General features: G+C 45.1%; 1 pseudogene; it reads left to right on the top strand.

The window, feature by feature from the left end:
• The first annotated feature begins 3,751 nt into the window (after window positions 1–3,751).
• LOC124003519 overlaps window positions 3,752–19,056 on the top strand; it is a 105,520-nt pseudogene continuing 90,215 nt past the window's right edge.

The following is a 19,056-nucleotide window of genomic DNA, read 5'->3' as shown; positions in this document are numbered from 1 at the left end:
CCTATGCTGTGTTTGTTGTCAGTGTGTGAGTGCGTACATGCTCTATCCTTGTTCTTGGATGGTCTGAGGGAGGAACACACGTACCTTAACATTGAACACAAATACCTTCAAAACTCCAGTATTTAGTTGACAGAGCATCTATTCCTGGCCTACAGGAACTGCTGTGCCCTCGCAGCGTGACGTTGTGCTGGGATGAGATTTCTCTCCATGTTTATTTCTGGTTGAGAACAGAACAGGAGGAAACTGAGAAACAACGTCAGGCTCTGGAGATATCATATGAGGAGAAGACAAGACATGACCCAAATATGTCTGGATCTACTGTGGTTTTTAGGGGGCTCTGCGCTCCAAACAGTAGACGGCCCCGACCTATGTTTCATCACAACAGGGAAAGTGACTGCTGGATTATGGATGTAGATACCAACCAAGACAGTACAGCAGAAGTGATGAAAGCCATTTTGATTTTAATGGTGCATAGTTGAGACTGTGTGTGGTTCCACGTGTGTATTGGGGTCCCTACTGGCAATGACTCATTGATGGTGGAGGGGGGTATTCTACAGTTTGTGTGTGAGTTGTTCTGTCTTTGATAGTGTTTCATTGTGGATCTCAGTACTGTACTACAAGTGTGCACTTCCGTGTGTGTACGTGTGTATCATCTTCCAGGCCTTTGGAGCTGTGTCTGGGCGCGGTGTCAGTTCAGTTGGACATGGGAAAGTGGGTTAAATTCCAGGCATTCTGCTACATCTGAGACTGCTACAGCGTTTGGGATTGTCTGTTTCTTTCGGGGGCTTTATCTTGCCTCTCATGTGTGAGCCAGTCTCTTGCCAAACCCCACTGGCTATGGAAAAACAATTTAACTGGATTTAATTTGTTGCCCCCCCCCCCCCCCCCCCACTTCCCTCCTCCTCCCCCTCTTTCTTTTCTTTTGTGCACCTCTGAGACTTTGGGAATTCATCCTATTTAGTATACTAAATAACTCCATGCCCGGGTTGAGTGCAGGATTCCTCTCTACAGGTTATAGGCAATCGTTCATTTCAGGGATGGTTTTATGCATAAAACCACATCTGGGCCGCAACCGACAATTTGGTTGTGTGTGGTGTCTAGCTCTTATTTCTCATGTATTTTCTCATGACAGTACAATGCCATACTTCCTTCTGTGGTCAGGTAGCTTATAAGATACTTGTGTGAGAGGACAAACCTTCTGAGACATAAAGCACTATCTTGTTTGGTGCATTATTATGCTACTTTTGTCCCTTTAATCTCTCTCACACCACTATTTTCCACCTCTTTTTACTTTTTTATCTCTCTTTCATTCTCTGATTCTCTCTCTTGTTCCTGGTTCTCTCTCTCTCTTGTTCCTTGACTCAAAGGGTTAAAGGAGGCACAATGAAACCTAGTTGCTAAGAGCCCTAACCACTTTTTCCACTCTTGCTGGAAACTTTCCAGTGCTATTTATAAGAAAACTCAAACAATCAAAACTCACAATCAAGAGTGACTGTCAGAATTAAATTATTATCCTAAAATTATAAATATCCTACAAGGATATTTTTTCCCATAAATTACGTGAATAGCCAAAATATAATTTGTTTGGAGGAAAAATGTCCTCATTTCATATCCTTTACATTATGTGAAGCCTTTCACTGGGCTAGGTCTGTTTATTCAATGTCTAATGATGGTAAATAAAGTCGGGATTTCCCACTGTAAAGTAATCACAGTCCTTCTTATTTGATGACATAGATATAAATTAATGAGCAATGCATTCATTGATCTATTATGTAACGGATGCATAATAGCCTAAAGCCTACTCAAATATTCTATAAAGTGGCCTGGGCACAAACAACTTCTGAAGATACAGTTGAAGTCGGTAGTTTACATACACTTAGGTTGGAGTCATTAAAACTTGTTTTTCCACCACTCTACATTAACAAACTTTGTCAAGTCAGTTAGGACATCTACTTTGTGCATGACACAAGTCATTTTTCCAACAATCTGTTGACAGACAGATTATTTAACTTAGAATTCACTGTATCACAATTCCAGTGGGTCAGAGGTTTTCATGCACTAAGTTGACTTGTGCCTTTAAACAACTTGGAAAATTCCAAAAATATGTCATGGCTTTAGAGGCTTCTGATAGTCTAATTGACATAATTTGTGTCAATTGGAGGTGTACCTGTGGATGTATTTCAAGGACTACCTTCAAACTCAGTGCCTCTTTCCTTGACATCATGGGAAAATCAAAAGAAATCAGCTGTCATACCGCTCAGGAAGGAGAGAAGTTCTGTCTCCTAGAGATTAACATACTTTGGTGCAAAAAGTGCATATCAATCCCAGAACAACAGCAAAGGACCTGGTAAAGATGCTGGAGGAAACAGGTACAAAAGTATCTATATCCACAGTAAAACGAGTCCTATATCGACATAACCTGAAAGGCCGCTCAGCAAGGGAGAAACCACTGCTCCAAAACCGCCATAAAAAAGCCAGACTACGGTTTGCAACTGCACATGAGGACAAAGATTGTACTTTTTGGAGAAATGTCCTGTGGTCTGATGAAACAAAAACAGAACTGTTTGGCTATAATGACCATCATTATGTTTGGAGGAAAAAGAGGGAGGCTTGCAAGCCGAAGAACACCATCCCAACCGTGAAGCACGACGGTGGCAGCCTCATGTGGGGATGCATTGCTGCAGGAGGGACTGGTGCTCTTCACAAAATAGAGGGCATCATGTGGGAGGGAAATTATGTGGATATATTGAAGCAGCATCTCAAGACATCAGTCAGGAAGTTAATGCTTAGTCGCAAATGGGTCTTCCAAATGTATACTTCCAAAGTTGTGGATAAATGGCTTAAGGACAACAAAGTTAAAGTATTGGAGTGGCCATTACAAAGCCCTGGCCTCAATCCTATAGAAAATTTGTGGGCAGAACTGAAAAAGTGTGCGAGCAAGGAAGCCTACAAACCTGACTCAGTTACACCAGCTCTGTCAGGAGGAATGGGCCAAAATTCACCGAACTTATTGTGGGAAGCTTGTGGAATGCTACCTGAAACATTTGACCCAAGTTAAACAATTTAAAGGCAATGCTACACTCAATTAGTATTTGGTATGTAAACTTCTGACCCACTGGGAATATGATGGGACCCACTGGGAATGTGATGGGACGGCAGGTAGCCTAGTGGTTAGAGTGGTGGACTAGTAACCGAAAGGTTGCAAGTTCGAATCCCTGAGCTGACAAGATCGAATCCCTAATCTGTCGTTCTGCCCCTGAACAAGGCAGTTAACACAATGTTCCTAGACCGTCATTGAAAATAAGAATTTGTTCTTAACTGTCTTGCCTAGTTAAATAAAGGTAAAATCATAGAAATATATATATAAATAAATATGAAATAAATTATCCTCTCTACTATTATTCTGACATTTCACATTCTTGAAATAAAGTGGTGATCCTAACTGAATTTTTACTAGTATGAAATGTCAGGAATTGTGAAAAACTGAGTTTAAATGTATTTGGCTAAGGTGTATGTAAACTTCCAACTTCAACTGTGTATTGATGTAAATGTATGTAATTCAGCTATCATGTATTAATGCCAACATCATGCAAAAAACCTTTCCAAGAAGAGGGTAGTGATAGGCAGTGTACTGAGCCTCGAACATTTTTTTAATGTTATACTCTCACGGTCTCTAGGCAATTTCTACGTCAAACAGCTTGCACATTTGATCAAACCGTTCTCTCTCGCTCTCTCTCTCTCTCTTGTCGGACACAGCATCCTACAATCACATCACCATACACATCAGTGAGCAATCTCGCGTTGCGCGCCCGAGCCGCCGGTGTCGCATCTATGGAGCGCTCCCGCAGCCTGTCCTACTATTGCGTGGAATAAAAATGTAATATGACATAGAAGCAAGACGCCCTGGCACTTCAAAAGGAAAACAAACCTTTCAGTCCACACCTCAACACTCGCGACTTTCCAACGATACCGACTTGAAACTTTACCTTACACCCCCCCCACCCCCACCCCCCCTCACACCGTTCCCCCACGTTATATCCGTTCGTGTAAAATTCCCTCAGAGAGCTTTGCTGCTCATTTCACTCCGGCGGCAACATGGACGAGGAAGAAGCCGCGGAAAGGATGTCTCCAGCCGGTGTCCGACCCCGGAATCGCCCGCCACAAGTGATGCTGAACCAGAAAAAGATCAAAGCGAGACGGAAAAAGCGAAGGGAGTTGGTTTTGATCCAAATATGCTTGTTGGGAGGGATGCTTCTCTTCGTCAAGGGGTTCTCCTACCTAGCAGAAAATTCAGGTGAGGGTAGGCCTATCAACTTACCCCCCTGTTGAGGGATGGAATGCTGAAGTGGGAGTTCCATAATGGCTGTTATGTAGCCCATAGAGTCCATTGTTTTGTTACTATGTTTTGTAATAATACAATGTTACATTGATTTTGCACATCATGCAAATTGTGTTTAAACTGGAGGCTACTTTTGAGTTGTTCTCGTTTTGCACATTTCTGAACTGGACTGGAGTGTGGTCAGGGGTGTCATGCACCCCCAAAATCTGAGGGGGCACAAAGTATGTGAGGATGGCTCGTGTGTGTGGTCATTTTTGAAACAGTTGAACAGTTTTTTTCCTGCACTGTTGAGCACGGGTTGGAACCAAATTAATTTTCCAATGGTTTCGTTGTGAACAGAATAATATTTTTTTTCGTTCCATTACACTGTTCTGACCGGCATAATAAAGTTCAGAACCAGTTCGAACCCCCCCAAAAAGTAATAGTTAATGCCGTTCCTTTCTGTTTCTTTTTAAACCTCTGAAATATATATATTTTTTTTACATTTAGCACGACCATAAATTTCTTCACCAAAAGGTGCACATAGAGCAGTTTGCTGTGGAGCGGTTAAGCGATTGAATCTGTATAGGAAAGTTATTCAGAGCAAATTGTATTTGGTTTAATCATAATGAAAGACAAACGCACACTGTGCTGCCAGTCACAGTGTAGAGTGCAATATGCAACTCCAAAATCTGAGGAGGAAGCTTGGATTGAATCAGTGGGCATCTTGTTATGACATTCATTATCTGAATTAAGCCCAAATAATTATACCTATGGAGGAGTGGCTTCTACAAAGACACTTTTAATGTCATTGAACTTCCGAGTTGGTTTAAAGTTGGACCACCGCAAACGTTAGCTAGCTAGCTAACACGCTTGTGTGTGCAGAGCAGCACCAGAATAAAAACATGTCTTACCTTTTTTGTAGTTAATAAATCCAATGTGACAATTATAGTATCCTTAGCTAGCGTTGAAATGTCCATCCATTCTTCTCGAATTAACCATCTTTCCCTAATTTCTGAATTACGCTTGTAACGTTGTCAGTAGGCTACAGTAACCTATGTAATGTCGTCAGTAGGCTACAGTAACCTATGTAACATGGTCAGAAGGCTACAGTAACCTATGTAATGTCGTCAGAAGGCTACAGTAACCTATGTAATGTTGTCAGAAGGCTACAGTAACCTATGTAATGTCGTCAGAAGGCTACAGTAACCTATGTAATGTTGTCAGAAGGCTACAGTAACCTATGTAATGTCGTCAGAAGGCTACAGTAACCTATGTAATGTCGTCAGAAGGCTACAGTAACCTATGTAATGTTGTCAGAAGGCTACAGTAACCTATGTAATGTCGTCAGTAGGCTACAGTAACCTATGTAATGTTGTCAGTAGACTACAGTAACCTATGTAATGTTGTCAGTAGACTACAGTAACCTATGCAACATCGTCAGTAGGCTACAGTAACCTATGTAATGTTGTCAGTAGACTACAGTAACCTATGTAAGGTTGTCAGTAGACTACAGTAACCTATGTAACATCGTCAGAAGGCTACAGTAACCTATGCAATGTTGTCAGTAGACTACAGTAACCTATGTAATGTTGTCAGTAGACTACAGTAACCTATGTAATGTTGTCAGTAGGCTACAGTAACCTATGTAATGTTGTCAGAAGGCTACAGTAACCTATGTAATGTTGTCAGCAGGCTACAGTAACCTAGCTTCTACACCTGCATTGCTTGCTGTTTGGGGTTTTAGGCTGGGTTTCTGTACAGCACTTTGAGATATCAGCTGATGTACGAAGGGCTATATAAATAAAATTTGATTTGATGTAATGTCGTCAGTAGGCTACAGTAACCTATGTAACGTTGTCAGTAGACTACAGTAACCTAAGTAATGTTGTGTAATGTTGTTTGTTTGTTTTTGTGGGACTGGAAAAAAATGCCTGGAACATTTAAAGAACATTATTAATCGGTTCCCATGCTTTTAAAATAACGGTTCTGTTCCCGGAACAGTATAGATTACTTTTGGTTCTGTTCCTCAATTTTTTTTTCTTTTTCGGCTTTCGGTTCTTTTCCCTGAATCGTTTCCAACCCCTGATATAGAGCCATAATCATTATGCTTAATTCTCTATTTTTTTTTTATAGAAGCTAAATATGCTTCTCTGCTAAAATCTGGGTAAAAGATTGGAAGGAATGTAAGTCTTTTTCAGTACATTTAGCAATTGCTTGTCTTTTTCAAGTCTACCAACCTTGCCAGCATGGCATGCCAGCTAAGATAGTTTGACAAGCTAGCTACTCCAACATCATTGATTGCTGAAATGGCTTCTTGGTAGCTAGTTATGCAGTTGGGTTAGCTAAAGCCAACTTCATAAAATTGCTACTAGGTTACAGAGAAACAACAAAACATAAATAAAATATGTATATTTACAGTACCAGTCAAAAGTTTGGACACCTATTAATTATATTTTTTAAATATTGTTTTTACTATTTTCTACATTGTAGAATAATAGTGAAGACATCATAACTATTAAATAAGACATGGAATCATGTAGTAACCAAACAAGTGTTAAACAAATTATTCAAAGTAGCCACCTTTGCCTTGATGACAGCTTTGCATAGTCTTGGCATTCTCTCTACCAGATGCATGAGGATGCATGGAATGGATGCATTACAATTAACAGGTGTGCCTTGTGGAATTACTTTCCTTCTTAATGCATTTGAGCCAGTTGTGTTCTGACAATTTAGGGGTGGTAGACAGACGAAAGCCCTATTTGGTTAAATACCAAGTCCATATTATGGCAAAAACAGCTCAAATGAGTAAAGAGAATCAAGAGTCTGTCATTACTTTAAGACATGAAGTTAAAAAATGTCAAGAACTTTGAAAGTTTCTGTAAGTGCAGTCTCAAAATCAACAGGCTCTGTGATGAAACTGTCTCTCATAAGGACCGTCACAAGACAGACCCAGAGTTACCTCTGCTGCAGAGGATAAGTTCATTAGAGTTACCAGCCTCAGAAATTGCAGCCCAAATAAATGCTTCACAGAGTTCAAGTAACAGACACTTCTCAACAGCAACTGTTCAGAGAAGACTGCGCGAATCAGGCTTTCATGGTCGAATTCCTTCAAAGAAACTAATACTGTAGGACACCAATAATAAGAAGAGACTTGCTTGGGCCAAGAAACATGAGCAATGGACATTAAACCGGTGGAAATCTGTCCTTTGGTGTGATGAGTCCAAATTTGAGATTTTTGGTTCCAACCGCCGTGTGTTTGTGAGACGTGGAGTAGGTGAGCGGATGATCTCCGCATGTGTGATTCCCACCGTGAAGCATGGAGGTGTGATGGTGTGGGGGTGCTTTGCTGGTGACAGTGTCTTTGATTTATTTAGAATTCAAGGCGCACTTAACCAGCACGGATACCACATAATTCTGCAGTGGTACACCATCCCATCTGGTTTCCACTTAGTGGAACTATCATTTGTTTTTCAATGGGACAATGACCCAAAACACACCTCCAGGCTGTGTAAGGGCTATTTGACCAGTGAGAGTGATGGATTGCTGCATCAGATGACCTGGTCTCCACAATCACCTGACCTCAACCCCATTGAGATGGCTTGGAATGAGTTGGACCGCAGAGTGAAGGAAAAGCAGCCAACAAGTGCTCAGCATATGTGGGAACTCCTTCAAGACTGTTGGAAAAGCATTCCTCATGAAGCTGGTTGAGAGAATGCCAAGAGTGCAAAGCTGTCATCAAGGCAAAAGGTGGCTACTTTGAACAATCTAAAATATAGTTTAACACTTTTTTGGTTGCTACATGATTCCATGTGTTATTTCTTCGTTGTGATGTCTTCACTATTGTTCGACAATGGAGAAAATAGTAAAAATAAAGAAAATTCCTTGAATGAGTAGGTGTGTCAGAGAAGCATTGCCTGTACAACCGCTGTAAAGCTCAGGTGTTTCATACTGCAGCTAAGCTGAAATCAGGGCAGAATACCCAGGGGTATACTAAAAACACTTCTCCAGGTTACAGAGAGAGACAAAAGATGTCCACTCATACTCTCTTCCTCTACTACTCTATACAAAGCACTTTAACTTTAAAACACACAGCTTGCTATTCGAGGTCGACGTTTACTTTTTGTGAACTGTCACTTATATCCCATTGAATCTTCATTACAGAACAAGGACAGAAGGCTTGGTGCTTGTATATGAATATTCATATTTCATACTCATGATTTGTGCATCACTGCCATGTCAGTGTGCACATCCTGGTAACGGAACAACGCAATGCAACAGGGACACACACTACTGTGTGTGTGTGTGTGTGTGTGTGTGTGTGTGTGTGTGTGTGTGTGTGTGTGTGTGTGTGTGTGTGTGTGTGTGTGTGTGTGTGTGTGTGTGTGTGTGTGTGTGTTCAAACCAACAATGAAACTCCAGTTAATGCATTTATCCACTTCCCATTGTGTGCCTCTGTGAAACTGTTAAACAACGTGCCGAATATATATATATTAATTATATGTTGATTATTCATGATCCACTTCATGAAGTGCGTGCATGTGTGTGTGATGTTCTCTGAACTTAGTGGAGAAGCACTCAACGCATTGCAGGCATTGACACATTAATCACCGGTGCGATATGCTTGTTATTTCTGTGTGTGTGCGTGTAAGTATGTGTGTGTGTATGTGTATGGATGGCCTGTGTGTGTGTCTGTGAGAGTAGGTGAATACACACTGAATGTTGGCCCGCTGCCTGCCTTGTGAGTACAGAATCAAAGGTGATGATGCCAGGTGGAAAGGTCAGCCATACCTCTAGGTCTGACTATAGGACATTTGAATACCTCTGTTTCTGATTTTGATTCTGTCAGCCAGCTGAAAAGGTTAGAGTGGGTTCAGGGTTGTCCAAAGGAGAAAATGAATGAATCCTGTACCCTGTTTTTACCTCTGGATGTGTTCTTTATTCAGAATGCACTGTGTGATTCAATACCATGTATTCTGCCCCCAGTTCTTTCCCTTCGTTTCATTTCTCAGGGCATAATAACTTGATAAATATAACTTCAACACTGACAAAATAGTCCTCCTCAGACTTTTTGTTGATTTCAAAGTAGATCATGGTCGTGTTAAGTAGGGACAAAACAGAATAAAACAGAGAGAAACCGAGAGGTAATACTGAACTGGTCCAATAACAAATGATCATTTTTATTTTGTGATCAAAATTCTTTGCAACAATGTGCCCTAATGAACAGGCCCTGGTTACCTCGTTTCAAGCCTCCTCTACCTGTGTCTCGTAGGTTATGACACATCCAGCCCCACTACGTATGATGATGAGCGATGGGGAGGCAGGAAGCTACTGCAGGAGGTGGACACATTGGACAGTAATAGCAGCATGGAAGAGGATGGGGAAAAGAAAAACTGCACCGAACCAGGTAACAAAATGAAAGAAAGAAATCAAACATCTCATATCCCTTCCTCTCTTGGCCCCGCTTCAGGTAAGAGAGAAAGAAGGAAGAAAGAGAGCACCCCGTATTCTCCCTCCCTCCGTTATTCCCATCTCCCCTTGTCCTCCCAAACTAGGGTAAAACAGACTGTTGGGTCAGATAGGCTCCCATGAGCCTACAGTACATCACACACACACACACACACACACACACACACACACACACACACACACACACACACACACACACACACACACACACACACACACACACACACACACACACACACACACACACACACACACACACACACACACACACACACACACACACACACACACACACACACGGTAGTGTTCTTTCTGGGTGTTTCAGCACTTTTCACACTTATTCTCGGTCACATTCTGGGACCCTGTAGCTTTTCTGACAAGTGAAAGTCCCCAGTTTCCATGGCGACCTCTTATCTGATCATCAACGAGCGACTTGGGCTTGACTGTTCAAGCCGGCACTCGTCGATGGGTGAATGGAGTGTAAGAATGCTTGAGTTACATGTTACACACTGCTAGATGAAATGGTGCTGTATAGATCCACAAAGGGTTAAATCCCTCAAATAAATAAAACTATATATATATACAGTACTAGTCAAAAGTTTGGACACACTTACTCATTCAATGATTTTTCTTTATTTTATATTTTATATTTGTTACTCTTCAAAGTAGCAACCCTTTACCTTGATGACAGCTTTGCACACACTTGACATTCTCTCAACCAGCTTCATGAGGTAGTCACCTGGAATGCATTTAGAATTTCTTTCCTTCTTAATGTGTTTGAGCCAATCAGTTGTGTTGTGACAAGGTAGGGGTCCATATTATGGCAAGAACAGCTCAAATAAGCAAAGAGAAACATTTAACATTACATTTAAGTCATTTAGCAGACTCTCTTATCCAGAGCGACTTACAAATTGGTGCATTCACCTTATGACATCCAGTAGAACAGTCACTTAACAATAGTGCATCTAAATCTTAAGGGGGGGGGGGGGTGAGAAGGATTACTTATCCTATCCTAGGTATTCCTTAAAGAGGTGGGGTTTCAGGTGTCTCCGGAAGGTGGTGATTGACTCCGCTGTCCTGGCGTCGTGAGGGAGTTTGTTCCACCATTGGGGGGCCAGAGCAGCGAACAGTTTTGACTGGGCTGAAACGACAGTCCATCATTACTTTAAGACATGAAGGTCAGTCAATCCGGAAAATTTGAAGAACTTTGAAAGTTTCTTCAAGTGCAGTCACTAAAACCATCAAGCGCTATGATGAAACTGGCACTCAAGAGGACTGCGACAGGAAAGGAAGACCCAGAGTTACCTCTGCTGCATAGAATACATTCATTAAAGTTAACTGCACCTCAGAAATTGCAGTCCAAATGAATGCTTCACAGAGTCACAGAGTTCAAGTAACAGACACATCTCAATATCAACTGTCCAGAGATGACTGCGTGAATCAGGCCTTCATGGTCGAATTGCTGCAAAGAAAGACACCAATAATAAGAAGAGACTTATTTGGGCCAAGGAACATGAACAATGGACATTAGACCAGTGGAAATCTGTCCTTTGGTCTGATGAGTCCAAATTTGAGATTTTTGGTTTAAACCGCAGTGTCTTTGTGAGATGCAGAGTAGGTGAACGGATGATGTCTGCATGTGTGGTTCCCACCGTGAAGCATGGAGGAGGAGGTGTGTTGGTGTGGGGGTGCTTTGCTGGTGACAATGTCTGTGATTTATTTTGAATTCATGGCACACTTAACCAGCATGGCTACCACAGCATTCTGCAGCAATACCCCATCCCATCTGGTTTACTCTTAGTGGGACTATCATTTGTTTTTCAACAGGACAATGACCCAAAACACCTCCAGGCTATGTAAGGGCTATTTGAAAAAGGAGAGTGATGGAGTGCTGCATCAGATGACCTGGCCTGCACATTCACCTGTCCTCAACCCAATTGAGATGGTTTTGGATGAGTTGGACAACAGAGTGAAGGAAAAGCATCCAACAAGTGCTCAGCATATGTGGGAACTCCCTTAAGACGGCTGGAAAAGCATTCCCCATGAAGCTGGTTGAGAATGCCAAGAGTGTGCAAAGCAGTCATCAAGACAAAAGATGGCTACGTTGAAGAATCTAAAATGTAGTTGAACGCTTTTTTGGTAACTACATGATTCCATATGTGTTATTTCATAGTTTTGTATGTCTTCACTATTATTATACAATGTAGAAAAACCCTTGGATGAGTAGGTGTGTCTTTGACTGGTACTTTGACTGGTACTGTATATATACAGTTGAAGTCGGAAGTTTACATACGCTTAGGTTGGAGTCATTAAAACTTGTTTTTCAACCAGATGTTTACATACACTAAGTTGACTGTGCCTTTAAACAGCTTGTCATGGCTTTAGAAGATTCTGATAGGCAAATTGACATCATTTGAGTCAATTGGAGGTGTACCTGTGGACGTATTACAAGGCCTACCTTCAAACTCAGTGCCTCTTTGCTTGACATCATAGGAACATCAAAAGAAATCAGACAAGATTTCAGAAAAACAATTGTAGACCACCACAAGCCTGGTTCATCCTTGGGAGCAATTTACAAACGCCTGAAGGTACCATGTTCATCTGTACAAACAATAGTACGCAAGTATAAACACCATGGGAACACACAGCCGTCATACCGCTCAGGAAGGAGACGCGTTCTGTCTCCTAGAGATTAACATACTTTGTTGCAAAAAAGTACAAATCAATCACAGCAAAGGACCTTGTGAAAATGCTGGAGGAAACAGGTACAAAAGTATCTATATCCACAGTTAAACGAGTCCTATATCGACATAGCTTCTTCCTTGCTGAGTTGCCTTTCAGGCTATCGCTCCAAAACCGCCATAAAAAAGCCTGACTACCGTTTGCAACTGCACATGGGGACAAAGATTGTACCTTTTGGAGAAATGTCCTCTGGTCTGAAGAAACAAAAACAGAACTGTTTGGCCATAATAACCATTGTTATGTTTGGAGGAAAAAGGGGGAGGCTTGCAAGCCAAAGAACACCATCCCAACCCGTGAAGGACAGGGTGGCAGCATCAGGTTGTGGGGGTGCTTTGCCGCAGGAGGGACTGGTGCACTTCACAAAATAGATGGCTTCATGAGAGAGGAAAAGTATGTGGCTATATTGAAGAAACATCTCAAAACATCAGTCAGGATGTTAATGCTTGGTCGCAAATGGGTCTTTCAAATGGACAATGACCCCAAGCATACCTCCAAAGTTGTGTCAAAATGTCTTTGTGGCCATCACAAAGCCCTGACCTCAATCCTATTGAACATTTGTGGGCAGAACTATAAAAGCATGTGCAAACAGGGAAGCCTACAAACCTGACTCAGTTACACCAGCTCTGTCAGTAGGAATGGCCCAAAATTCACCCAACTTATTGTGGGAAGCTTGTGGAAGGCTACTTGAAACGTTTGACCCAAGTTAAACAATTTAAAGGCAATGCTACGAAATACTAATTGAGTGTCTGTAAACCTCTGACCCACTGGGAAGGTGATGAAAGAAATAAAAGCTGAAATAAATTGTTCTCTCCACTATTATTCTGACATTTCACATTCTTGAAATAAAGTGGTGATCATAATTGACCTCAGACAGGGGAATTTTTACTAGGATTAAATGTCAGGAGTTGTGAAAAACTGAGTTTAACTGTATTTGGCTAAGGTGTATGTAAACTTCTGACTTCAACTGTAACTGCTAAGCACCATTATTCTTAGCAGTGTACTTGACAGGTTTAGAAGCGCATTCCCCTACAGAGTTAATAAAGTGATTAAAATCTTAGGCTTTTTCTGCCTGAATTTGAAGCAGGTCTCTTGTATGTTTTTCATCTTCAAAATCCCACATCCCTTCCCCATATGTACCACACCATCATCATCTTCCAGACCGGCCTATCCTGCATCATCTAGCCCAGTGTCTATTTATAGCCCCATATGTACCACATCATCATCATCTTCCAGACCGGCCTATCCTGCATCATCTAGCCCAGTGTCTATTTATAGCCCCATATGGATGGTGGACATTTGACGTTCAACTCTGTTGTAATGATGGGTTGAACTGAAGCTTGGGAGAAGGGGGGAGGGGAAGAGTGGATGGAGAGGGTTTCACTGAAGGATTGTATTGATGTTTTGTTTTCTTACCTTGAGCTATGAGATAATGATGACACACACACGCTGTCATATCCCCCCCACACACACCCTTCACCATTTACCTTACCCACCACATTCACCCTCCTTTCCCCCACTCTCTGGTGTGCTAATTAAGCAAAATAGCCACAATCAATCTCCCATCTCATCCTCCTCCCTCAAGGTCACCCTTGTGGTTTATAAAAGGGAGATAGGGGTCGGAGGTCAAGTTATTCTCCGTTCCCTGCCTATTATAGTTCACCTCTCCTTCTCCTTGTTAAAATGAAAGCGAGTGTTTAAGAGGCCAGGACTCTGGGGTGACTCCAGTGATGGTAGAGGTAGAGGTTGGACTAAATGATAACCTCTCCTTTCAATATGTATGTACGCACACACACACACACACACACACACACACACACACACACACACACACACACACACACACACACACACACACACACACACACACACACACACACACACACACACACACACACACACACACACACACACACACACACACACACACACACACACACACACACACACACACACACACACACACACAGTTTGGACTAATAACCTCTCTTAAAAGTCTACCTTCTTTCACCCCTTTTCGTGTTTCTGGTAAAGAAAGATGTAGTGTGTGTGCATGCTAAGAGTGAGTCGTGTTGATTTGACCTTTTGAGAAAGTGCTTTTTGGGAGGGGGAAGGGGGTGTATGATTGCGTTTATGATTGCTTGTGTCTGTGGGTGTGTTAGTGTACATTTAGAGTGTGTGCATATGTGTGTGTCTTTGAGTGCGTATTTTTTCGTCTGTCTGTGTGTGTTATTGTCCGTGTGAGAGAGAGCACCCTGTATGCGTGTCTGAGTACCGGTACCCCTGCTGCCCCAGCAGTGTCATGTGGACAGTACCAGTACCAGTACCCCTGCTGCCCCAGCAGTGGAGATGGACATGTGTACAGTACCAGTACCAGTACCCCTGCTGCCCCAGCAGTGGAGATGGACATGTGTACAGTACCAGTACCAGTACCCCTGCTGCCCCAGCAGTGGAGATGGACATGTGTACAGTACCAGTACCCCTGCTGCCCCAGCAGTGGAGATGGACATGTGTACAGTACAGTACCAGTACCCCTGCTGCCCCAGCAGTGGAGATGGACATGTGGACAGTACAGTACAGTACCAGTACCCCTGCTGCCCCAGAAGTGGAGATGGACATGTGTACAGTACAGTACCAGTACCCCTGCTGCCCCAGCAGTGGAGATGGACATGTGTACAGTACCAGTACCAGTAGCCCTGCTGCCCCAGCAGTGGAGATGTACATGTGTACAGTACAGTACCAGTACCAGTACCCCTGCTGCCCCAGCAGTGGAGATGGACATGTGTACAGTACCAGTACCAGTACCCCTGCTGCCCCAGCAGTGGAGATGGACATGTGTACAGTACAGTACCAGTACCAGTACCCCTGCTGCCCCAGCAGTGGAGATGGACATGTGTACAGTACAGTACCAGTACCCCTGCTGCCCCAGCAGTGGAGATGGACATGTGTACAGTACCAGTACCAGTACCCCTGCTGCCCCAGCAGTGGAGATGGACATGTGGACAGTACAGTACCAGTACCCCTGCTGCCCCAGCAGTGGAGATGGACATGTGGACAGTACAGTACCAGTACCCCTGCTGCCCCAGCAGTGGAGATGGACATGTGTACAGTAGCAGTGGAGATATGTACCAGTACCCCTGCTGCCCCAGCAGTGGAGATGGACATGTGTACAGTGTACCAGTACCAGTACCCCTGCTGCCCCAGCAGTGGAGATGGACATGTGTACAGTACCAGTACCAGTACCCCTGCTGCCCCAGCAGTGGAGATGGACATGTGGACAGTACAGTACCAGTACCAGTACCCCTGCTGCCCCAGCAGTGGAGATGGACATGGACATGTGCTGACAGTGGAGATGGACATGTGTACAGTACCAGTACCCCTGCTGCCCCAGCAGTGGAGATGGACATGTGTACAGTACCAGTACCAGTACCCCTGCTGCCCCAGCAGTGGAGATGGACATGTGTACAGTACAGTACCAGTACCAGTACCCCTGCTGCCCCAGCAGTGGAGATGGACATGTGTACAGTACCAGTACCAGTACCCCTGCTGCCCCAGCAGTGGAGATGGACATGTGTACAGTACATTACCAGTACCAGTACCCCTGCTGCCCCAGCAGTGGAGATGGACATGTGGACAGTACAGTACCAGTACCCCTGCTGCCCCAGCAGTGGAGATGGACATGTGTACAGTACAGTACCAGTACCAGTACCCCTGCTGCCCCAGCAGTGGAGATGGACATGTGTACAGTACAGTACCAGTACCCCTGCTGCCCCAGCAGTGGAGATGGACATGTGGACAGTACAGTACAGTACCAGTACCCCTGCTGCCCCAGCAGTGGAGATGGACATGTGGACAGTACAGTACCAGTACCCCTGCTGCCCCAGCAGTGGAGATGGACATGTGTACAGTACCAGTACCAGTACCCCTGCTGCCCCAGCAGTGGAGATGGACATGTGTACAGTTCAGTACCAGTACCAGTACCCCTGCTGCCCCAGCAGTGGAGATGGACATGTGGACAGTACAGTACCAGTACCCCTGCTGCCCCAGCAGTGGAGATGGACATGTGTACAGTACAGTACCAGTACCCCTGCTGCCCCAGCAGTGGAGATGGACATGTGTACAGTACAGTACCAGTACCAGTACCCCTGCTGCCCCAGCAGTGGAGATGGAGATGTGGACAGTACAGTACCAGTACCCCTGCTGCCCCAGCAGTGGAGATGGACATGTGTACAGTACAGTACCAGTACCAGTACCCCTGCTGCCCCAGCAGTGGAGATGGACATGTGGACAGTACAGTACCAGTACCCTGCTGCCCCAGCAGTGGATATGGACATGTGGACAGTAGTACCCCCTGCTGCCCCAGCAGTGGAGATGGACATGTGGACAGTACAGTACAGTACCAGTACCCCTGCTGCCCCAGCAGTGGAGATGGACATGTGGACAGTACAGTACAGTACCAGTACCCCTGCTGCCCCAGCAGTGGAGATGGACATGTGGACAGTACAGTACCAGTACCCCTGCTGCCCCAGCAGTGGAGATGGACATGTGGACAGTACCAGTACCCCCTGCTGCCCCAGCAGTGGAGATGGACATGTGTACAGTACAGTACCAGTACCCCTGCTGCCCCAGCAGTGGAGATGGACATGTGTACAGTACAGTACCAGTACCAGTACCCCTGCTGCCCCAGCAGTGGAGATGGACATGTGGACAGTACAGTACCAGTACCCCTGCTGCCCCAGCAGTGGAGATGGACATGTGTACAGTACAGTACCAGTACCAGTACCCCTGCTGCCCCAGCAGTGGAGATGGACATGTACAGTACCAGTACCCCTGCTGCCCCAGCAGTGGAGATGGACATGTGGACCAGTACCACCCCTGCTGCCCCAGCAGTGGAGATGGACATGTGGACAGTACAGTACCAGTACCAGTACCCCTGCTGCCCCAGCAGTGGAGATGGACATGTGGACAGTACAGTACCAGTACCAGTACCCCTGCTGCCCCAGCAGTGGAGATGGACATGTGTACAGTACAGTACCAGTACCCCTGCTGCCCCAGCAGTGGAGATGGACCCTGCTGCCCCAGCAGTGGAGATGGACATGTGGACAGTACAGTACCAGTACCCCTGCTGCCCCAGCAGTGGAGATGGACATGTGTACAGTACCAGTACAGTACCAGTACCCCTGCTGCCCCAGCAGTGGAGATGGACATGTGGACAGTACAGTACAGTACAGTACCAGTACCCCTGCTGCCCCAGCAGTGGAGATGGACATGTGGACAGTACAGTACAGTACCAGTACCCCTGCTGCCCCAGCAGTGGAGATGGACATGTGGACAGTACAGTACAGTACCAGTACCCCTGCTGCCCCAGCAGTGGAGATGGACATGTGGTACAGTACAGTACCAGTACCCCTGCTGCCCCAGCAGTGGAGATGGACATGTGTACAGTACAGTACCAGTACCAGTACCCCTGCTGCCCCAGCAGTGGAGATGGACATGTGTACAGTACAGTACAGTACCAGTACCCCTGCTGCCCCAGCAGTGGAGATGGACATGTGGACAGTACAGTACAGTACCAGTACCCCTGCTGCCCCAGCAGTGGAGATGGTACACCAGTACCAGTACCCCTGCTGCCCCAGCAGTGGAGATGGACATGTGGACAGTACAGTACAGTACCAGTACCCCTGCTGCCCCAGCAGTGGAGATGGACATGTGGACAGTACAGTACAGTACCAGTACCCCTGCTGCCCCAGCAGTGGAGATGGACATGTGGACAGTACAGTACAGTACCAGTACCCCTGCTGCCCCAGCAGTGGAGATGGACATGTGGTACAGTACAGTACAGTACCAGTACCACCCCTGCTGCCCCAGCAGTGGAGATGGACATGTGTACAGTACAGTACCAGTACCAGTACCCCTGCTGCCCCAGCAGTGGAGATGGACATGTGGACAGTACAGTAGTACCCCTGCTGCCCCAGCAGTGGAGATGGACAGTACAGTACAGTACCAGTACCCCTGCTGCCCCAGCAGTGGAGATGGACATGTGTACAGTACAGTACCAGTACCAGTACCCCTGCTGCCCCAGCAGTGGAGATGGACATGTGGACAGTACAGTACCAGTACCAGTGGAGATGGACCCCTGCTGCCCCAGCAGTGGAGATGGACATGTGTACAGTACAGTACCAGTACCAGTACCCCTGCTGCCCCAGCAGTGGAGATGGACATGTGTACAGTACAGTACCAGTACCCCTGCTGCCCCAGCAGTGGAGATGGACATGTGTACAGTACAGTACCAGTACCAGTACCCCTGCTGCCCCAGCAGTGGAGATGGACATGTGGACAGTACAGTACCAGTACCCCTGCTGCCCCAGCAGTGGAGATGGACATGTGTACAGTACAGTACCAGTACCAGTACCCCTGCTGCCCCAGCAGTGGAGATGGACATGTGGACAGTACAGTACAGTACCAGAACCCCTGCTGCCCCAGCAGTGGAGATGGACATGTGTACAGTACAGTACCAGTACCAGTACCCC

The sequence above is a fragment of the Oncorhynchus gorbuscha genome, linkage group LG18 (assembly GCF_021184085.1).
Source record: "Oncorhynchus gorbuscha isolate QuinsamMale2020 ecotype Even-year linkage group LG18, OgorEven_v1.0, whole genome shotgun sequence".
Lineage (NCBI taxonomy): Eukaryota > Metazoa > Chordata > Actinopteri > Salmoniformes > Salmonidae > Oncorhynchus > Oncorhynchus gorbuscha.
The sequence above is the reverse complement of the archived record's forward strand: the minus strand, read 5'-3'. Positions and strand labels throughout refer to the sequence as shown.